Source organism: Schistocerca nitens, chromosome 7 (genome assembly GCF_023898315.1).
Source record: "Schistocerca nitens isolate TAMUIC-IGC-003100 chromosome 7, iqSchNite1.1, whole genome shotgun sequence".
Lineage (NCBI taxonomy): Eukaryota > Metazoa > Arthropoda > Insecta > Orthoptera > Acrididae > Schistocerca > Schistocerca nitens.
In genome coordinates this window covers 446,888,143-446,912,612 of record NC_064620.1, presented here as the reverse complement: position 1 = coordinate 446,912,612, position 24,470 = coordinate 446,888,143, and positions in this window count along the sequence as shown.

The following is a 24,470-nucleotide window of genomic DNA, read 5'->3' as shown; positions in this document are numbered from 1 at the left end:
GCCAGTTGTAACATTTTGCAGATATTCTCGTGAAACCCGTAAAACTCTAATTCAATCAGGATATTGCGATTGTCTGAGTCAAAAGCTTTTGATACAAGACAAAATATAGAACAAAGCTACAGTTAATTGTTTAATAACTCATGTACATTTTCCTTATGAATCGAAACTCCTTTCACGGTTCATCTCTAGCCACTTTATCTGTATGCCACTTATACAGTGAACCGACAAACTCTGGGAGGCTGCACGTGACACCAGAACAAATATTTATCTCTAATTATATGATATACTGTGAGCATTATTTCATCTGGTAGAGGGCATATTCACTCTTCGGTTGTAACGACTGACTTGTTGTTCTACCGGTTTTTGTTGCACCGTTAGAGAACATACTTCACTCTTCAGTTGTAGTAGCTATTTCACACACACATTTTCTTGTTGATCTTGATCTCCAGCAGCACGTGTTTACCGATGGAGTGATACTCCTGGAGTGAGTACACTGATGTCGTTAGTACTTACTACGTAGCGATGGGGTCTTCTGCATCCACGGTTTACATGAAATGAGTTTAGTCTGTCTGCCCCATCTACTCGCGCTCATCAATTGCTGATCTACGTGAATTTGTGGCAGGGTGCTGCTGGTAACTGTTACTGTTTAACTGGCCCATATCTCCTACCTAGGCCATTAAATGACAGTCATTATTACAATTAACTAGCCAGAGCGTTACCATAGTTGCTGGACGCAGTGTCACTGTCTAAAAGACAACGCATGTGGTTCCAGCACGACGGGGTGCCGGCGTATTCAGTTGTTGTATGCGTCCATTCTTGAAACGACGGTTTCCAGAAAAGTGGTTTGCAGAGGTGTTGCTTTACCATGGTCTGCTTTGGACTTATTTGGTGTGGAATGAGATGTAAATCCACGTTTACGAAACCTCTGTTGAATCGTAAGAGGATGTGGTTGCCCGGATAGCAGGAGCAGCAGGACAAATTATGAACACTTCTGGTCTTTGACCGTATTAGACATAAAACATGACATCAGTGAAAAACTGATTTGATACACAATGCAAGCTTCAGACGTTTTCCGGTTTAAATAATTTTCATCTTGTATATCAACTACAGTAAAATTTTTGAAAGTGGCGTTAAAAGTGAAACTGGGTCCAAATGTTATGCTACTTCTAATTCTCCTTTCACATACTTGAGCATTGCAGTTTTATATTTCAGCTAATCAGGAACTGTAGCATTGATATTGATACATACACTCCTGGAAATGGAAAAAAGAACACATTGACACCGGTGTGGCAGACCCACCATACTTGCTCCGGACACTGCGAGAGGGCTGTACAAGCAATGATCACACGCACGGCACAGCGGACACACCAGGAACCGCGGTGTTGGCCGTCGAATGGCGCTAGCTGCGCAGCATTTGTGCACCGCCGCCGTCAGTGTCAGCCAGTTTGCCGTGGCATACGGAGCTCCATCGCAGTCTTTAACACTGGTAGCATGCCGCGACAGCGTGGACGTGAACCGTATGTGCAGTTGACGTACTTTGAACGAGGGCGTATAGTGGGCATGCGGGAGGCCGGGTGGACGTACCGCCGAATTGCTCAACACGTGGGGCGTGAGGTCTCCACAGTACATCGATGTTGTCGCCGGTGGTCGGCGGAAGGTGCACGTGCCCGTCGACCTGGGACCGGACCGCAGCGACGCACGGATGCACGCCAAGATCGTAGGATCCTACGCAGTGCCGTAGGGGACCGCACCGCCACTTCCCAGCAAATTAGGGACACTGTTGCTCCTGGGGTATCGGCGAGGACCATTCGCAACCGTCTCCATGAAGCTGGGCTACGGTCCCGCACACCGTTAGGCCGTCTTCCGCTCACGCCCCAACATCGTGCAGCCCGCCTCCAGTGGTGTCGCGACAGGCGTGAATGGAGGGACGAATGGAGACGTGTCGTCTTCAGCGATGAGAGTCGCTTCCGCCTTGGTGCCAATGATGGTCGTATGCGTGTTTGGCGCCGTGCAGGTGAGCGCCACAATCAGGACTGCATACGACCGAGGCACACAGGGCCAACACCCGGCATCATGGTGTGGGGAGCGATCTCCTACACTGGCCGTACACCACTGGTGATCGTCGAGGGGACACTGAATAGTGCACGGTACATCCAAACCGTCATCGAACCCATCGTTCTACCATTCCTAGACCGGCAAGGGAACTTGCTGTTCCAACAGGACAATGCACGTCCGCATGTATCCCGTGCCACCCAACGTGCTCTAGAAGGTGTAAGTCAACTACCATGGCCAGCAAGATCTCCGGATCTGTCCCCCATTGAGCATGTTTGGGACTGGATGAAGCGTCGTCTCACGCGGTCTGCACGTCCAGCACGAACGCTGGTCCAACTGAGGCGCCAGGTGGAAATGGCATGGCAAGCCGTTCCACAGGACTACATCCAGCATCTCTACGATCGTCTCCATGGGAGAATAGCAGCCTGCATTGCTGCGAAAGGTGGATATACACTGTACTAGTGCCGACATTGTGCATGCTCTGTTGCCTGTGTCTATGTGCCTGTGGTTCTGTCAGTGTGATCATGTGATGTATCTGATCCCAGGAATGTGTCAATAAAGTTTCCCCTTCCTGGGACAATGAATTCACGGTGTTCTTATTTCAATTTCCAGGAGTGTAATTGGTGAAACAGATGAGTTGTGATACTAGAGATAGAAAACCACTCATTATTAACTTCTTTAAATTGCATCATGTCCTTTGTGAACCAGAACTTTTTCTATTTCCGATATTATTCAGTATATTTTCTAAATATTTGGGTGTAAGACTCGTTACAAAGTCATAGTTATCTCCAAAAGGACGGAAATCTGGTGGGGAGAAATCGGAACTGCATGGAAGGTGTGTAATGGCTTACCAGCGAAATTTCTACAGTGTACCCGAAACAGTATTGGGAACATGTGGGCGCGCAGTTTGTTGGCAGGTTGTTTCCCAGGCGTAATGGATACCGGTATTCTATGACGTTTCGTATCTGCAGCCGAAAGGCTTAATGAGATTAGAAGTTATCTGACTACAATCCTACAGTAGGTAAATCGCTTTAAAACCACCTCACTTGTCATGTACTATCTAGTTGACTCTACTATCAGGACGTTGCTAATATCTGTTGTCATACTCCACAGAAATAAAAGGAAAATATTTATCATTCTGTAATATTACTGATTTCAGATACGTTTGTTATAGTTGTTGCTATGGTCTTCAGATTGGTGTGATGAAGCTATAGACGCTAGCCTATCCTGTGAAGGCCTCTCATCTCCGAGTAATTATTGGCAGTTACTTCCTTTTGAACCTGCTTACTAAATTCATTTCTTGTCTCCTCCTAGATTCTCTACCCTTCAGTCTTGTCCCATACTAAACTGGCGATCCTTCGATATCTCAGAGTGTGTCAAATCAAACACTCTTTTTAGTTTGAACACTTCCGCTGGCTACCAAACTCCCAGGCATGAACGTTATTGAGCATACCTGGGATGCCTTGCAGCGTGCTATTCAAAAGGGATCACCCACCCCTCGGATTCACGGACAGCCCGGCAGGAACCATGGTGTCAGCACTACTTCAGGCACCAGTCAAGTCATGTTGCAGAACTTCTGCGTGCTCGCGAGGGCCCTACATGATATTAGGACGGCGTACCAGTTTCTTTGGTTCTTCAGTGCATTTGCCATACCTAATACGATTGGCGTGTGTACCAACAAATATCACAGACAACACGACTACTGTAGACAAAATTACTGAAGTCGAAACTTTGGTGTCATCGTATTTTAATGATTGATGAATTCTACTATCAAATAGTGACACAGTGTACAAGCTGTTCGTGACTAAGCCCGTGCCGATTTAAAATCGCTTGACCTTTCGTCAAATATCGTACAAAACAGGAGGAAACCGACTGATTAGCTGCAGAAAATGAGTATATTCATTATGCACTATGGCAGTTACTGCATTCTTCAAACCTTGCATTTCAAACACAACTCAGTCCAAGAAAAGTTTCCTATCCGTTTTCAGCAAAATCATGGAGAATTCCACTGTAACCAAATAGTTGACGCAATTTGATCCAGGTAGGTATCGAAAACAACTCTTTTAAACGTGTCCTAAGTCACATGCAATAACTCATATGTCATCTTACCGACTGACGCTCACTATCTTCTAAGCTTCTCAACACCACCTTACTCAAAAACTCCTCGGTACCAAAGAAAAACCATTACTTCAGACAAATGTAGGATGCTACTGTTATTTCTTAACAATTAAAATAGAGGATCTCATGGCCACTGGTTGCTCTTCTAGTGGCCATCTCGCCCAGAATAATCTCTGGCGCGCCCAGGCTGTGCTGTCAGCCAACGATGCAAGGATGATCTTTGATGTCTCTGTACAAATACTTGCATGGCTGGACACAATACGGATTTTTTCTATAACATATTCGTCAAAATAGACTTTAGTTATGATGAAAGGATAGGTATCACTCCGTTTTCCTTGACTTACCTTACTTTATTAACTGTTATTACAGTAGACTGAAACGAAAAAAAAATAAATCGTGTCGACGCTGTGACTGAGGAAGTTGGGATGAGGGGTACACTTAGCATTGAAGGTCAAGGCCCCTATAATGTCACTCCTTAAACACAACAACTACCAAATCAATAAATTAACAATTTATGCAAGACAATATTTAAAACAGCTAAGAGACAATCAACATTTGGCCATATTAAAGACAATACCAAAAATCACAGCTTGCTTCTTAAGCAAGGCAGCAAAACATAACAACCAAAACTGACTTAAAGAGATGAGCCACAAGGATTTAAATAATTAAAGGAACAACAATTTACATTCTGGAGGTGATTTAAAGAAATGTGACAGAAAATTCTTTCTTTAAAGAGCAATAATTTGCAATATGAAAGCGATTTATGAAACGCACACCACATCATTAAGAACCCAAATAACACACGCAGCAGAACAAGCTACCAATTAATACAATTCATTCCCAAGCAAATTAACAAAACCTTATATTTTTTAAAAATATACATGAAACACGTTAAATGTTTACCAAACGGGCAGTGACGCCAGGCTGCCCATGGCAAAAGGTGACTTAACTTAAAATGCCTGAAGCAGCTGGCAAGCCATACAAAACAACACCTAAACGCCGGGGCCCAACCCGTTCCCATTAGACTTCACATCACATCTTCTGTGCACCGAAGCGAAACGGCCGGTCAGAGTGGCCGAGCGGTTCTAGGCGCTGCAGTCTGGAACCGCGTGACCGCTACGGTTGCAGGTTCGAATCCTGCCTCGGGCATGGATGTGTGTGATGTCCTTAGGTTGGTTAGGTTTAAGTAGTTCTAAGTTATAGGGGACTGATGACCTCAGAAGTTAAGTCCCATAGTGCTCAGAGCCGTTTCAACCATTTGAAGCGAAACGTGGCGCCGCTCCCACACACCTCACCTCGCAGAAAACTGGAACAAAAACCGACCGCAGAAGACACGGCAAACGCCAACCAAATAGTTAATATAAAAGGTCAATAAATAACAATGTAAATGAAGAAGGAATTGCTCTAATGCTGAGTGAGTGCATTCAAATAAATGCACGTATATACGTGACCAAATTTTACAGAAATATACAAAGTACGTCGACTTGATGGCAATCAAAATACACTGAAAATCTCATACAGACAATACATAAACTTCGGGATACTGTCCCAAAAACCCAAAATATAACACAAACACCTTCATGTTAATCAGCTTCCCAATAGTAATCCAACCAGCGGATTTTTAAAAGGTTGTAGTAACTGATGGTCTCCAGCCGTCACACACTTTGCCGCCTGCTCTTACTTCAACAATGCGTACATTAGGGCAACCAAGCAACAAGTACACTCGCTGCAACGCAAATGGTTCAACGAAACGAAGGCACCAAGATCTCTTACACCTTCGATGGAGAGCGTTGTTCGAGATGGTCTCCAGGGATGGGTCTCTCCGAGAAAACAGGCACCAAGGCAACGCGACGAACAGCGCCCGGAGTTGACATCAGGCAGGTCCTCCACAAACTCGTGACCGCCTTACGAGGTAGACCCGGCGTGCCGCTGCTAGCCGCGCAAGCGTGTTTTCCTCTTTCGTCCACTCAAGCACGTCCTTGCGCCCCATAGAGAGTCCAACACCAACTGCCGCGAGCGCGAAACACCCGCGAGATCACAACAGGGGCAAAGATGCTAGTACAGCCGGGTAATCGATAGTGTCGTGCCAAAGAGCTGTTGTGCCAGAAAAGGTGCACCACGGCTCATACGCGATCCGTCACACCTCCTAGAAGAATTTTGCAGAGCACAGTTTAATCATCTTTTAACGCTTGGTTTATGAATGGTGGAAAAAGGCTGTGTAAATGGAAGACACCTGGAGACACAGGAAGATTTCACACTGATTATATAATGGTAAGAGAGAGATTTTGGAACGAGATTTTTAATTGTGAGACATTTATGGGGGACCACTTTGGCCGCAATTTATGGGTTATGCACTGTATAGTAAAACTAAATAAACTGTAGGACTGTAAGAAATGAAGGAGATGGGACCTGGATAAATTATTCCACCTCGTGCGCTAGATGTATTAGAATGGCGAAATACGCTTAGATTTCAAGATGAATGTACTTATTCTAATTCCAAAGAAAGTATGTGCCGAAAAGTGTGAATATTAGCGAACTAGGTTGTAGTATACTAACAAGAATTATTTATATAAGTATGGAAAAACTGGTACAAGCCGACCTTGATGAAGTTCACTTCGAATTTCGGAGAAATGTAAGAATACGCGAGGATATACTGACCATACGACTTATTTTAGAAGATAGGCTAAGGAAAGGCAAACCTACGATAATAGCGTTTGTAGATTTGGGGACAGCTTTTGGCAATGTCGAGTAGAACACACCCTTTCAAGTTCTGAATGTAGCAGGTTTAAAATACTAGGATCAAAAGGTTATATACAACTTGTACAGAAGCCAGAATGCGGGCCGGCCGGAGTGGCCGAGCGGTTCTAGGCGCTACAGTCTGGAACTGCGTGACCGCTACGGTCGCAGGTTCGAATCCTGCCTGGGGCATGGATGTGTGTGATGTCCTTAGGTTAGTTAGGTTTAAGTAGTTCTAAGTTCTAGGGGACTGATGACCACAGCAGTTAAGTCCCATAGTGCTCACAGCCATTTGAACCATTTTTGAACCAGAATGCGGCATAAAAGGGGAGCACTGCTTGGGAAGGAAGTGATACAGGATTATAGCCTATCGCCGATGTTACTCATCCTGTACAATAAGCAACCAATAAAGTGAACTAAAGAAAAATTAGGAGAGGAAATTAAAGTTCAGAGAGAGAAAACAAAATTTTTTATGGCGCTGGTGACATCAGGCGCTGCACAGGACTTGTAAGGGCAGTTGTATCGAATGGATAACGTCTTCGAAGGAGGATATAATACCAAATTTAAATAAAGGAAAGCAAGGGGAACAGTATGAACTCGAATTAAATTAGTCGATGTAGAGTGAAGCAGATCAGGGAACGAGACATTAAATTTAGTAGATGTATCTTATATTTGGACTGTAAAATAAATGATGATGGCCGAAATAAGGAGGATATAATATATAGCCAGGCAATGTCAACAAAAGTGTTTCTGAAGAAGAGGAACTTTTCATATCGGGTATAGATTTAAGTATGAAGAATTTTTATCTGAAGTTATTGGTCGGTAGCGTAGTCTTGTATGAAAATGAAAAGTAGGCGATAAAGATTTCAGACAAGCTTGTGAAATGTGACGCTCCAGAAGAAGGCTGAAGATTAGATGGGTAGATCATGTAACCATTGGGGAAAAATCTCAGATTGGGGATGTTAGTTTTTTGCAGTCGGCCTTCACAATCGACATTCGGTCATTGTACAGAATTTACATTTAAAGAAGAAAAAAAAATATAAGTTCATTCGTTAAAAATAAATGTTAGTCCCCGGGTTATCAATTACGCACGAGGATCTTTCAGTGACTAATTGTAAAAAAGGAATGAATTTGAAAAGGAAAGTAAAAGTTCTAGTTCTGACATCCAGCAAGTAGCGAAAGCACGCTCAACTCATCGATAGGAGCTAGACAATCGAACTGAGAATAATTAAAATCAAAGCTGGTCTTTTTCAAAGAGCAGATTCTGTTACGAAAATACTTTAATTCCTATACTTTTCAACACTTTCGATCAAGCGTAGGACTAATTGTTGGCCACGCAGTTGCTCGTGAAGAGTTTCAAGGAATCTGTGTTCTTGTGAGAGGTTGGATGGAATTCCATTGCGCCTCCCCACGAGTAATTACCAAACTTATTTCATTTATATTTTTTCTCGTTTTTCTCGAGTACTTGGACGGAGTGCTGCCTGAACGTTTTAACAGGGCTAATTACGTGGACACTTGTAGGTTGCAATTTTTCCATAGTACAGCGCTTCTTCTATCACTCTTTTCCCCCCAAACCGTATTCACCCACTAACTTTACTTGTCTCCCTTTTCCTTCTACTTAATGCCAGTAGCTCACCATATTTAAATTTTCCTCCTCCTTAACTATCTGAATAATTTATTTTATCTCATCTTTTCAATCTATACATCATCTGCGGACACAGCTGGCATATAAATTTGAATTGTTGTGCTGGGTGTTGGCTTCGTGTCTGTTAAGGATACGACAGGGTGTTTATTATTCTGTTCAAAGTAGAGTACCCGTATTCCTATTTTCTTATTCATTATTAGACTGACACCTCCATTACTCGCATCTGACTTTGTGCGTATAACCTTGTACTCACTTGATCGGAAGTGCTGTTCATTCTAGGCGCTTCAGTCCGGAACAGCGCAGCTGCTACGGCCGCAGGTTCGAATCCTGCCTCGGGCATGGATGTGTGTGATGTCCTTAGGTTAGTTAGGTTTAAGTCTATGGGACTGATGACCTCAGACGTTAAGTCTCATAGTGCTCAGAGCCATTTTTGCTGTTCATTCTGCCACAGAACTACACTGGTTCCCACTACACTTCGCATATAAAATTTTGTAGCCTACCTGCCCGATTAAGGAATCTAACATTCCACACTCCGATCTAATGGTTGCCAGTTTTATTTTTAATATACGAAGGATTCATACACGGTTTCTAATATGGACTGTTCATTATACTGACATTGTCGAGAGTACGAGCCATGTTTCTGCACCATGCGAGTTCAGCTTCAGTTATAAACAAATATTGCAATTCTCAGGAGCACAAACCTGTGCCGCCTTGCTAAACGGGGAGGATATGCCTGCATCTCTCGTGGAAGATTTCTCATCGTCAATTGGGAATTGGTTAAAGCCAACAGCTTGTGTGTCCTTATACGCCAAATGATGTTTGGTAGCTATGACGCAGCCACTATCGAAGATTCATCAGACGAGCTATTAACGAGTGCACAGTCGAAACACAGTCACAGTTTGGCGTCTACAATGAGCTTTCTTACAAATTCTTGTCATGAGGTATGAAGAACACTACAAAGAAAATGTGTCGAACTGTTAGTCTTTCCCTTATGGAGATTCCTTTGCTTACATGGGAAACAGAAATAACAGTCATTAGTGTAGTTGATGGGATCCGTCCGAAGAATCAACAGTCCAAATATTGAAACAGGATGACCATACAGTGCAGCATACGTGTGGTGCCCTGTGTCTTGTCCTAACCATTTATCTTACAGCCAAATACATTATCAGAAAGAGGTGCAACACATTCGAGGACTGCGTGCATTGGCATCAGGATATAATGCGTGCATACTGAGAGTTGTAGTCTTAGTGATTCATTTGTCACGGTCATTGGCGATCAGATGGCTTTCATGTGGCCTCTCCGTGCATTCTCTGTTTTTACTCTGTGTGCAATAACTGTGCTGAGTTCAGAGGTGAACAGTAGTGACAACATTCATTCTATAGTACAACCATGGCCCACCATGAGTACGTACTCCTGATGAGCAGCTTCAGCCATCTGACCGAGTACGCACTGTGGGCCTTCGGGAAGCTGGATAGACGTACCGACTGATTCGTGCATATGTTGGGCACTGTGTATGAGTAATGTATCACTGCTTTCGATGGTGGTCTGTGGAACAATCCCGCACCTCTAGAACAGGTTCTCGATGTTTCCGCAATACAGATGCACATGGCCGAGCGAACATTACTCAGGGACGGAGTCTGTGCACATGATGCACGTTCTGTGTCATCAGGAACACTGGGAACCGTCCGCTTGCAACATGCTTAAGAACACGTTTGCCTGTGGTCGAAGTGGAATGGCGCTTCGTTGTCTTCAGTGATGAGAGTAGGTCCTGTCAGCTTGCGAGTGATAGACCTACGCGTCTAGGGCGTTGACCTGGTAAGCTGCCCGCCCCCCTCCCCCCACCGCATTCCAGACTGTGTTTGCCCCGACACAGGTCCCATCCGAGGCTTCGTGATATTGAAGGCCATCTGTGACAACTCACGGCTGCATTTGGTGTTTATACAGAGTAAAGCAAGCAGCGCCTGCTATTTTGCACAGATTGTTATCTCCATGTTGGCGCTATTTACTCAACAGGAAGATGATGTGCTTCTTGAGCAGCACAATGCTTGGCTGCATGTGGCTGCGGCGACGCAATGTGCTCTTGGTGGTGTAGAACAACTGCTCAAGCCACCAAGAACACCAGATATTTAGCCAGTTGGATGCGTATTGGACATACGAAGCGAGAACTGATTCGTTCTCCAAGTCTTGCAAGAATCAATGCCCCATTTCATTATCTTTCATTTGGACTGAATTTTTTTATCATATACGCCTACAATTACCAGGTCCTTGATGGTGTTACGTTCTTTCCTGACAGTGTGAAATTAAAAATATTTTCCTATTAAAGATGGAACTGAACACTTCCACGAAGTAAATATCACTGCACGGGAAAAATAATAGAAAGTTCCCAAATTATTTACATATTTACGACACAATGTTGTTCGCCAGTAGTTCATTACCTGCTGGAAACAGGCTACAACACGATTGTTAGGAAATCGTTTTGGGAGATGACATAACACGACCAACTCTTAATCGCTAAAGACTCTTACTCGCTAAAGACCTCCATCTTGTCATAACACTACTAATGACGTGTTCAGATAATGTACCCGATCACGTGATGGTACTACAGTGTGAGAATTAAACGTTCAGGCGATGTTGCCAAGCGTTTAATCGTGTGGGCCCGACAACTAGTGGAATAAGTAATTACATGTTACAGCTCGAAACCTAGCAGTAAGACACCAATTTTAGCGCTAGGTTTGAATTAACTGGTCCAAATAAACTAAGTTTAGCTCAGTTAATTTCCGTACGATTTTGCATGTTACACAGTTTACTAGAAAAGATACTTTCAATCAGTGTAATACTTTATTTCGAAACGTTATCTGCTTCCTGGATGAAAAGTCTTATTACATAAGGAATTTACCTTCAGTGGAACGCTTTATTTCGAAACTGGCTGTTTAAACAGAACGGATATGCTGTTGCCTCTGCTGGGCTTTCCAGATACTCAGTTGAGCATTTGCTAACGGAGTGCTCTTGCTTTTCGTTATGCTGACGCTAACACACCGCCAGATTGGCACGCGCGCTTTTACTTGCGCGACTAGCTGTTCCTGCCGTCGAGCAAGCAGCTTACCTGTGGCGTCCGTCGCGTCGCGAGTTTCAATGTTGGACACCGGAGGCTTATAATGGCGGCGCTGTGAACACGGGAATTCGCTTCCAGCCTAACTATCGAATCGTGTATCATGTTTTAGTCAATGCCGACGGCCGTTCCTCCTACGGGGCACCACTCAAGCTGCCACTCTGCCCAAGATAATTTCCATCACGTTTCCGTCAGGACATGACAACGGCCTGGCCGAAAACATGACTACAGCGTGTTGAAGTGTGTGTATGAAAAAATTGCACCTTCTACTTTTCGAGCTCTTTTTAATTTTACGAATGCTTAAATATTGCCTGAATAACTGTGCACAGATACTCAATATAGACTCATAACGACGATATAACGTTTTTCTTTGATTTTCAGCTCTGTTGTCTGTCACAGCTCTAGCCATCCAATGTCTGTTGACTGCAAACACATGCCATCACCAAGTTACTTAGGGGAGGAAGAAATATAGCCGAGATCGATAAAAAAAATTAATTGTAGATAACTGGTTTCGGTAAAACTAAGTACCGTCTTCAAAAAGATTATTATAAACATCTTGTGACATCCATACACAAAATCTTTCCACTGAATTTCCAGATACATAAAACGTGAAATGAGCGATGCGTCGGCACGTCAAAATTAAAATTACTGTGTACTTAACAATTCGCCAAAATATCGTTCTGATAACATAATGTGTCATGTCTACCAGTGCGCCACAAGACTGTCAATAGCCAATGCATGAGACGAACTGACTACAAGCTCGGCTAAGAAGTTCTTCTCCTAAGTAATCACTACAGATCGCACCTAAGAACTCAACTGGCCGGCCGAAGTGGCCGTGCGGTTAAAGGCGCTGCAGTCTGGAACCGCAGGACCGCTACGGTCGCAGGTTCGAATCCTGCCTCGGGCATGGATGTGTGTGATGTCCTTAGGTTAGTTAGGTTTAACTAGTTCTAAGTTCTAGGAGACTAATGACCTCAGCAGTTGAGTCCCATAGTGCTCAGAGCCATTTTTTGAACTCAACTGAGTAAACTAATGAGAAACGTTAATTGTTTTAGTTTGTCCTTTGGTTCGTCCCAGAAACCGTTACCGATAATTACTGATCAAAATCTCATCCAAAATTTTTCAACCTTCCTGAACATCAGTTATCATTATGCCATTCTTTTACCGATTCTAGGAAGGACTCTGTTTTCAAATTTGCGGGTGATGGTTCATATGGCTCTGAGCACTATGGGACTTAACTTCTGGGGTCATCAGTCCCCTAGAACTTAGAACTACTTAAACCTAACTATCCTAAGGACACCACACACATCCATGCCCGAGGCAGGATTCGAACCTGCGACCGTAGCGGTCGCGCGGTTCCAGACTGTAGCGCCTAGAGCCGCTCGGCCACCCTGGCCGGCCCGGGTGATGGTAACACGTTGCGCTGCAACTCGCCTAACTATAAGTTTCTCGAACAAGTGAAACCCGATGGCTAGCCTTAGTTACAAATTTTTATGGCCGGCACAAGACACACTACCATATTTTGTGGGTCTAATCCAGAACAGATTCTTGAAATTAGTTAGAAATCTATAATGATAAACAAACCACAGTTGCACTAAATTATGTTTATTCTAAGCCTTGACCATGATTTCGGCTATAATAATATAGCCTTCTTCAGAAGTCCTAAAAAATTATCAAAAGAACCATCTAGACCAGTGATACAATCTACACATAAACTTAAAAATTACGTACGTGTTAACATATTACTTACATACACACTAATAAATGACAAATGTCTTAGCCCAGCGTCTGCGTCAAGACCAATAAAATAACTTCAACAGACATAAGCCTGTTTTGATTGTAAGTAAAATTACATATGGCACCGCACGTCCTCCGCCACTATCTCTGTTACACTGGGAGAACGGTCGTCAATTGTGCTGCAGCCCGCGCACCATAGGTGGCCCTCACCACAGTGAGCTACATCGCACCGTTTATCAGACAACTAGTCAATATATATTACAGTAAATTAATAACAAGCGTACATGTGCAAATGAAGGAACATATACTATTAATAATAAAGTCCAACATGAAATACTGTTGCATACGATCATTAGAGTGCTAGAACATTAACAGTTTCATATAACAAAGTTTGTCGTATCACAATTTGATGCATGATTCAGAAACGAGACTATCATATGCAAATATAACTTCAGCTTACATTATACGCTGTAATAGCTTATAGGGCTGATTCTACCAGCCAATCGTAGTCGGTATGCATAGCCACACTGCCAATGGTTCACATTAGTTCTACGACTAGCACCCTACTGTGTGAGTGATACAAGACAATTTGTAACGGTGGCTGTTGTCGCTGCCATAATGAAAATAATTCCTTAAAAGTCTTAACTATTTTTGAACCTTTGAACATTATTGAAACAGTTGTATTTTCCACTACACACGACTTCACACTACCAAAATTAATGTTGATGTTCCAGCAGCATAACAAACAACTTTTCTTCGCATTTGTATTTTTTTCACGCGCCATATAAAAAGCTGCGTCAAAATTTGAGCAGTTTCTCCCGACGCTTCATCGAAATTTGAAACTTCAACTTGAAGTACCTCCTACATACTGAAATATCTTATAACAATCGCAACCAGTTATACTTCACTTATTTCTGAGTTATGTTTTGCAAAGAACATAACACATTCTCAAATAAAAATGCCTCAGTTTTCATTCTAGCAGATGAGGATGTTTGGTCGTACACATTTTAACGAGTTTACATGTGCAGTCCGATGTTTTAAAGTGAGTTCCTGTCTATCAGTGTGCTATGAAAATGTAGCTTCCTCAGCTGCTCACTGCAGATGACTATTATTCCAACTTTGACTTTTAAAAAAATCTCTTATGTTTGCTGAAGTGGTCACATTAACACATTAATAGCGCACTTACGGGTCTCTGGTTTCACGTGAGCTTTAATGTCACCCTTACCTTTATGTGCAACAGAAAGATCTCCAGTACATAGTGATCAACATACGCATTCATTGTTACTGCCATTACACAATTTCAAAAATTTGTATTCCGGTAGCAGGTTAAATTTAACATACATTTATCTTTTTCATTGCTAAACGATGAGACGAGAAACAGAGATTAAAAGATCAGAAACGTATAGACGAGTTATTTCACTCGAGAACAATATAATCGCATTAACCCTTCTGTGTTGCCAAACGACTTACGGTTCCAGGTATAGAAGTATGAAGCCGGAATTTCGCTATAGATCGTGCTAGCCGTCAGTTTAGGGCCCGTGAGACCACGTCTGCAGCGCCATCTGCGTCCTTAACGGCTGACTTCGAATGTCAGCACACACTAACCCAAGTTCCATACATCGGGCCGGCCGCTGGTGGCCGAGCGGTTCTGGCGCTACAGTCTGGAACCGCGCGACCGCTACGGTCGCAGGTTCGAATCCTGCCTCGGGCATGGATGTGTGTGTTGTCCTTAGGTTAGTTAGGTTTAAGTAGTTCTAAGTTCTAGGGGACTTATGACCTCAGCAGTTGAGTCCCATAGTTCTCAGAGCCATTTGAACCATCCATACATCGGTATCTATTTCAAACCCATAAACATGTCGAGTTTTATGCCTACGAACTACAATTTACGGACAGCATTGGTTTTCTGTTATCATTTGAAGAAAACTGCTGCAGAATCACATCGAATGCTTGTCGAAGCTTTCGGCGAATATGCTCTTGGGAAAACACAGTGATTCAAAAAATTCAAAAGTGATGATTTTGAAGTGAGAAACGACGAGCGCGGGAAACCATGGAAAAAGTTCGAAGACAAAGAATTGCAGGCCTTATTCAATGAAGATGATACTCAAACTCAACAGGAACTCGCGGAAAAATTTAATGTAACGCAGAAAGCCGTTTCTCTTCGGTTGAAAGCTATGTCACAGGTGCAGAAAGTGTGAAAAATGGGTTCCACATGAACTAAACGAAAGACAGCAAGCGAATCGAAAGACCATTTGTGAAATACAACTCGCCAGATGCAAAAGAAAGTCGTTTCTCCATCGAATAGTGACAGGTGTTGAAAAATGGTTATGTTTTGCGAATCCTAAGCGTCGTAAATCATGGATGAATCTTGGCAAACCATCGACATCGATTGCAAGATCAAAGCGCTTTGGAAAGAAGACAATGCTCTCAGTTTGGTGGGATGAGAAGGGTGTTGTTGTAACTGCAACCAACTGCGGGAACGCCTTGGGCTGCGGATCGGAGCCGCCAGGCGGGGAAGCCGCCGGCGGTGGAGCACGCACCACCGGGTAAACATAGGACGAGTCGGACGACAGACCAACGACAACCAACGACAACCGACTATGACCGACACAACAAGGAAGAGATAAACAACGGAGGTTTGTAGAAACCACAAAACCAAACACCAACAGTAAATCCACTCGGAACCAGAGCCAGGCAAAAGCCAACAACGAGCAACGACAAGAACGCAGTACCGCCGAGATAGAAACTCAATCCGGAGCGAGTACCAGACTGGCTGGACTAGGGCAGAGGATGTTGAAGAAAATCGACCGAACCCTCTTCAGGAAACCATCCCGGCGTTTCCCTGGAGCGATTTAGAGAACTAACGAAAAAACTAAATGTGGATAGCCGGACAGGGATTTGAACCGTCGTCGTCGCGAGTGGGAGTCCAGTGTGCTAACCACTGCGTCAGGTCCTTCGCTCTACGCCAATTTAGTCGCATCATGGTTATTTACACATTTTTTTCAACAATCCCAGATATTTGGAAAGGGCTCATGGTGTGTCTTTCCTTGCACGATTTTATTCCATAGGTGTGAAGCCAGAGCATAGTGGAACATCGTCGGAAAGATGGGATGTATTCGCTCCACGACAATGCCACCGTGCATATCATCCGTCGTGTCGATGTCATTTATTTATTTTAAACGTGAACTGGGCCACATTCACGCGTGCATAACGACTTCTCTCTCTTCTTAAACGGATTTTACTAGTTGTAGTCCAAGAAGCAGAATTCGCCTGCGAAAGAGCTCGACGGTATTACAACTCTGGCACTACCCTGTGGAGACTAAATTTTCGTGTTATGTTAAGGTAATGAAGAGACTCACTTTTGTCTTAAGATTTGATGAGAGAGTACATGTACCAGAGTTAGTTTCAATCTGTGTAATACGGCTTCTCTTGCGGGCAGCCATTAAACGTTGTTGGAAGTTAATTCACTTTCAACGACACATACAGTGTTAGTTAATATTTCATTCCAAACTGATGAAAATAGAAGAATATATTAGGTTGGTGCATAAGTTCGTAATGCTTTGGTTTTGCATGTTGGTATTCCAATTACTGTGGGTTTATTTATCGATTGTTATTTTTTTATTTGTAGTTCACTGTTTCCCCTGAGTTCACCTATTGTCATTTTGTCGTTTGGAGAGAATGAGACATGCTGCGGACGCTAGAAAATGGAGTGCCAACTGGAGAAATCGGAACATTTCCGACAAATTCTGAGTTCTGTGGAGGGGTGACAGCAGCTGAGGCCACCAGAAACATTCCACCGTGTACGAGGATAATGCCAATGGACAGAGGAAGGCAAGAAAAAGAATTTCTCGTTTCAATGAGAATAATTTTGACGTTTTTGGCTCTTCACGTTCAGGAAGACCATCAGTGTCTGATGACGATCGTTTAAACGCAGAAATCCACAATGATCCATCTCAGTACTCAGTCCACCACCGTACGACATTTGCATGGAACGGGGAAGGTTCAAAAATCGGGTGTATGGATACCCCATCCTCTAAGCCAAAATCACAAATGTCCGTGGGTTGCCTTACGTGTACAAATTTGCTTGCTCGTCATCCGTAGGCTCTTGAACTACACTGACCATTCCTATCATGTATCGTTACTTGTAACACAAGGAAAAGAAAGAAATGGATAAGCCCAAATAAAGCAGCAACTCCCGTGCAAATATCTGTGCGCATCCACAATAGATATTATTCATCTGGAGGAACAACCACATTTGATGTACTACGAATTGTTTTCCCGTAGTCTAACATTCACTGGTGGCATTTATTGTCAACAACCGAAAAGTCTTGCACGCGCAATCCAAGAACAACGACCAGCAAGTCTGCTTGAAGTGATGTTACTTCACGAGATATCCCATCCACATTCTTCTATTCCGACAAGAAACAGTATACAGGAACTGGGTTGGGAAGTCGATCCGCATCCACCTTATTCACCTGATCTTGTGATCTCGGATTTACAGCTTTTCTCCGTTCTGGATGAAAATACGCTGCGCACGTGACTCGACTAGTTCTTCGCCTCACAACCATGTGATTTCTAGAGCTACGGAGTCAGAACGTTACCCAGTGTTGGTAGACTGTTGTAAATAGTGAAGAAGAATGTATTATTGATGGCTAAAGTCTCTATTAGGTGCACTGTTACGTTTATTAAACTTTAGGAAAGTTGCGCATCAACGCAACATTTTCTTAGTGGAAAAGGTATAAAACAGTTTATTTCCATAGACTGAGACTTTGCTATTGTGGCTATAGACTACATCAATAGAGTTTTCAGAACGACGTTTGCCAGGTGCTTCAAAGGCCAAATCTGCACGCACCGTCATTGAGAAACATAATTGTCCCTCTTTCTGATTTATGAAATCCCGAGCTGCCATGACGAATGACCAAATCTATGAGGACAAGTAAAGAAAATTTATAAATTACAGGCAATCCAGAGGAGCTGCTGCTGAGCTACGAGATCTTCGGAAACTGGTGACTTCTAGCAAGTTATGGTATCTGTTAGTTTCAACAAAAACAATCCATCATTCACGATATCGATGCAGTTTAACTGAAGAGTAAAGAAGGACTTTAATTATAAACTAAACTCTAAAGTGAATTAGCAACTGAAAAAACAATATTAGTGAAAAAAAGTAAATTTTTGAAAAAAAATTACTGTATTCACACTACATGACGAAGTGTAGGATACATAGATTAATATTAAAATCAGCTATACCTGTTAGGTAAATTTTTACAATAACTTAAGTAGTTGTAAATGTACCATGTTCGATTTTTAAAAATTTTGTGGACTTACCTCCGTTATTCCAGGATGAACATTTTTAACGATCATTCTAATACCAAAATTCGTTTATGTTACCAAAATGTGCTTTATTATATAAATTTAAAATACAATATTATTTCCAGGATGCCTTTATACTTCGTGTGATTTTTTCTTTTTTTTACAAAGAGCATTGGCAAAAAAATTAATGCACGCAAATAGTGTATGACATGACTGAAGATATCACAATGTAAATCGCGGTATCATAACCTAAATTTCATATTTCACTTAACAGAATAACATGGATGAACACTAGAGAAAGGTTATTTTAAACAATAGATTTGTCTGTTAATCCTCTCTAGGAATGCCCACGGAGGGGCACTGAGCCAATTCCAGATAAAAGGCTTTGTGTTCTTCAGGAATATACTAAATTAGTTGTCCAACATCTTTCAGTTTTTTGACATTGATTGTAGCTTTTTTTATTATACCTCATTCTGTCTGTAAAGACTGCCGTAACGAATAGCGGTATTTTATGAGATTATCAACATGAGAGTGACACTCAACTTTCATACAAATATTCCACGGTGTTGCAGACTCGTAATTGAGGACACTGTGAAATTGACAGTCATACAGACAGGATCGGTTACGAAATCTGGGCCACCAATCATTGTATTCGAAAAGCCCTTATGCGTTAACAAGCGCTACCTTGCATATGACCATATATTCGACGTATTCGTTCAACGAATATATTCTGTCTTGTTTTCTTATCAGCTCTTTTATGGAAGGATATGTACGATCACACGACAAAAATGAATGCCCACGCACCAAAAAATAAAAAACATAAAAAAATGCTCGAACACAATAGCTGATCCACTATGTTGTTCTTGTTTTGTGGGCACCCATCAGAGAACAGGTATAATTCTGTACACATTCACGAATCTCCGTGTTAATGTAATCAAGCAAAACTGAACATATTTCGTTAAGTTCTTTGTGGGCAGTACGTTCGTGATACAGATGGAGAATTGGTCTTGTTGCTTTTTAGGTCTGTAATGCAACGTGTATGAACGTTAAGTTCACGCAATTAAAATGCTTCTGTAACGGGAGTTTAGGAGTGTGAAGATTTTGCATGTAATCGAAACTTAATCTCACCACATGCTCATCTTCTGCACACTTCCTCTATACTGCATTCATCTTTAAAGTCATTGTTTTACTTCTTATTTTATGTACCATTAGTTTCGCTACAGCTACACGCTTTGCAGTATCGTTCAATAATGAACTCTTATTATCATTGTGACCCACAGGAGCAGCAAATATAAATTTGCGGCTACCCAAAACGTAGATTAACACGGTCACTAAACATCTTTAAATATATTGTAAGTAGGCTGTTTAGGTTTTTTTATTGGTAACGCCACCTCTGTATGAAAATCACTGGCTGTGCTGTGAGCAGTCTGTGGCTGCTTTGCATTGTTGTAATACTCAACCATTGTAGTGTTAGGCAGCTGGCTGTGAACAGCGCGTAGCGTTGCGCAGTTGGAGGTGAGCCGCCAGCAGTGGTGGATGTGGGGAGAGAGATGACGGAGTTTTGAAATTTGTAATGAACTGCTATATTTATATATGATGATATCAAGGTAAATACATTGTTTGTTCTCTATTAATATCTTTCATTTGCTAACTATCCCTATCAGTAGTTAGTGCCTTCAGTACTTTGAATCTTTTATTTAGCCGGCAGTAGTGGTGCTCGCTGTATTGCAGTAGCTTGAGTAGCGAAGATTTTTGTGAGGTAAGTGATTTGTGAAAGGTATAGTTTAATGTTAGTCAGGGCCATTCTTTTGTAGGGAATTCTGAAAGTCAGATTGCGTTGCGCTAACAAAATATTGTGTGTCAGTTTAAGCACAGTAGTGTACTATTATACAAAGGGGACGTTTCAATATTTCATATGACACTTTGGTATACAGATGTAACTTCGTGACAACTATGCCTCTAAGTAATACGCTTATTAGCTAGACTAATGCGAAATTCTCGTAGTGAATGTTTTAATATGTTCCTCAGTAATGGATAGGTCCACCCATGGCGTTTGATTCAATTATCATATCCACTTCTGTCATATAATTCAACAATATTTTTTCACACAATTACAAATTCGACGCAAAGGTTAATTTTTAATGCAAAAAGGCTGCAAAAAGCCTGTCTGCACACTTCGACTCGCCTGGCATTCACAGTTAACACGTGATATCGATAATTTGGCTTCGACTGGCCACAGCTCTCTGGGATCTTCGGTGCATTGCATGTCATTAGTTTCAAAATCATGAAATTTCTCTGAAACTGAGATTCGTGAATGTGTTACAGAATTATACCCGTTCTCTGATGGGTGCCCAGCACAAAACAAGAACAACATAGTGGATCAGCTATTGTGTTCGAGCATGACGAAACCATCCCTCGGCATGTATTTCCCCGATGGCAAACGGGTGATTTTCGAGTTGGAACTCCTCCTCGACAATCAAAATGCAGATTTCTGCAACTGAGATCTACATCTACATCTACATCCATACTCCGCAAGCCACCTGACGGTGTGTGGCGGAGGGTACCTTCAGTACCTCTATCGGTTCTCGCTTCTATTCCAGTCTAGTATTATTCGTGGAAAGAAAGACTGTCGGTATGCCTCTGTGTGGGCTCTAATCTCTCTGCGTTTATCCTCATGGTCTCGCGAGATATACGTAGGAGGGAACAATATACTGCTTGACTCCTCGGTGAAGGTATGTTCTCGAAACTTCAACAAAAGCCCGCACCGAGCTACTGAGCGTCTCTCTTGCAGAGTCTTCCACTGGAGTTTATCATCTCCGTAACGCTTTCGCGATTACTAAATGATCCTGTAACGAAGCGCGTTGCTCTCCGTTGGATCTTCTCTATCTCTTCTATAAACCCTACCAGGTACGAATCCCACATTGGTGAGCAGTATTCCAGCAGTGGGCGAACAACTGTACTGTAACCTACTCCCTTTGTTCTCGGATTGCATTTCCTTAGGATTCTTCCAGTGAATCTCAGTCTGGCATCTGCTTTACCGACGATTAGTTTTATATCGTCATTCCATTTTAAATCACTCCTAATGCCTACTCCCAGATAATTTATGGAATTAACTGCTTCCATTTGCTGACCTGCTATTTTGTAGCTACATGATAAGGGACCTATCTTTCTATGTATTCGCAGCACATTACACTTGTTTGCATTGAGATTCAATTGCCATTCCCTGCACCATGGCCGGCCGAAGTGGCCGTGCGGTTAAAGGCACTGCAGTCTGGAACCGCAAGACCGCTACGGTCGCAGGTTCGCATCCTGTCTCGGGCATGGATGTTTGTGATGTCCTTAGGTTAGTTAGGTTTAACTAGCTCTAAGTTCTAGGGGACTAATGATCTCAGCAGTTGAGTCCCATAGTGCTCAGAGCCATTTGAACCATTTTTGAACCTGCACCATGCGTCAATTCGCTGCAGATGCTCCTGCATTTCAGTACAATTTTCCACTGTTACAACCTCTCGATATACTACAGTACCATCCGCAAAAAGCTTCAGTGAACTTCCGGTGTTATCCACAAGGTAGTTTATGTATATTGTGAACAGCAACGGTCCTACGACACTCCCCTGCGGCACACCTGAAATCACTCTTTCTTCGGAAGACTTCTCTCCATTGCGAATGACATGCTGCTTTCTGTTATCGAGGAACTCTTCAATCCAATCACACAATTGGTCTGATAGTCCATATGCTCTTACTTTGTTCATTAAACGACGTGGGGAACTGTACTGAACGCTTTGCAGAAGTCAAGAAACACGGCATCTATCTGGGAACCCGTGTGTATGGCCCTTTGAATCTCGTCGACGAATAGCGCGAGCTGGGTTTCACACTATCGTCTTTTTCGAAACCCACGCTGATTCCTACAGAGTAGATTTCTAGTCTCCAGTTATGCGAAAACAGTGTCGCTTTGAAGACTAAAACTGTATAAAAGCAGTTTCGTGCTCGCAGCTCGATTTGTTAATCAAAACTTTATGACTAATGAACGTATGACTCAAGTACATCTGCGAGAACATTGCAATCGACAACTTATAGTCGTATTTTCCCTGTGCACATTTCTTTTACTTTTATAGAAGTGGACTAGGTAGTTCTTTTTGCGATGCAATTGGTCTTCCTGTAATTACCCTATCCAGTCCCATTAATGCGACCTCCTGTCAGAAGCCTGAATAGCCAACGTTTACAGCACGAGACGTCCAGGAAGAGAGTGAATGAAGATCTGCCGACTCCAGTGCCTTGGCGAGTTGCACCAGATTTCTCGTTTGAGGATCCACGGCACTAACAGCCCTATCATCGAGGTCCTACAGATTATCTATTGGCTTTAAATACGGCGAGTTTGATGTCTAGACGAGTGCGGTAAACGCATCTTTGGGCTCTTCGAACCACGCGGCTGTGTGACACGTTGCGTTGTCCCGCTGGTAGATGAAATCTTGCCGAGGATAAACTAATTTGCATTTAGGTGCGGAAATGGTCCCCAAGGATTGCGCATACTTGTATTGATCCATTGTGCCTTCCAGTATCACGAGATCACCAACGGAATGCCGTGTAAACATTCCCCAGACTATAACGCTCCTTCCTTACGCCTGGTACCTTTACTTTCACACGTTTGACGCCGCACACGCCAACGGCCATTTGTCCGATACAGCATCTACATCTACATCTACATTCATACTCCGCAAGCCACCCAACGGTGTGTGGCGGAGGGCACTTTACGTGCCACTGTCATTACCTCCCTTTCCTGTTCCAGTCGCGTATGGTTCGCGGGAAGAACGACTGTCTGAAAGCCTCCGTGCGCGCTCTAATCTCTCTAATTTTACATTCGTGATCTCCTCGGGAGGTATAAGTAGGGGGAAGCAATATACTCGATACCTCATCCAGAAACGCACCCTCTCGAAACCTGGCGAGCAAGCTACACCGCGATTCAGAGCGCCGCTCTTCCAGAGTCTGCCACTTGAGTTTGCTAAACATCTCCGTAACGCTATCACGGTTACCAAATAACCCTGTGACGAAACGCGCCGCTCTTCTTTGGATCTTCTCTATCTCCTCCGTCAACCCGATCTGGTACGGATCCCACACTGATGAGCAATACTCAAGTATAGGTCGAACGTGATTCATCTGCAAGACCCCCCCCTGCCGCCAGTTAGTGGGCGTCTGTTTGCAGTATTGGAATGTAAATCCCAGTTTTCATCAGCGGTCAGCTAAGTGCATGAATCAGGCGCACGTTGTGGAAGCCCATACGCAGCAACATTCGTTGTACGGTCGTTGAGGAGGGGCTGAATAGCCCCTTCTCTCAGCTGGGCCGTCAGTTGCTCAGCACTTCCATGTCCATTCGCCCCTACACAGATCCTCAGCCGTTGTCACCCGTGTCATCTACGGCCCTTGATGTACCACAGCTAAATGGGCGCCGGTCTTGGACCGTGACGTTTTGCGATGAACTGTTTACTTTAACCCAGGCGGCACGCGAACGGTTTACAGCCTTAGGCGTTCCGAAAGTACTTCCATCCTTGGCCCAGAAGCCAATGATTCGCTGAGTTTTCGCATTACGATAACGATTGTACTGTGTCCGTGCCTCCCCTCCCACTCCCCCCCCCCTTCCCCACCCGACACTCTTTGTACGCCCTCCAGTGCTAGTGCTGCCACCTCTCGTCCTATCTTCAACCAGGGTCTCATCTTCATCCGGCGTCTTATCTTCACTCGTCATGTTATCTTACAATTGAGAAAAAAATGTTG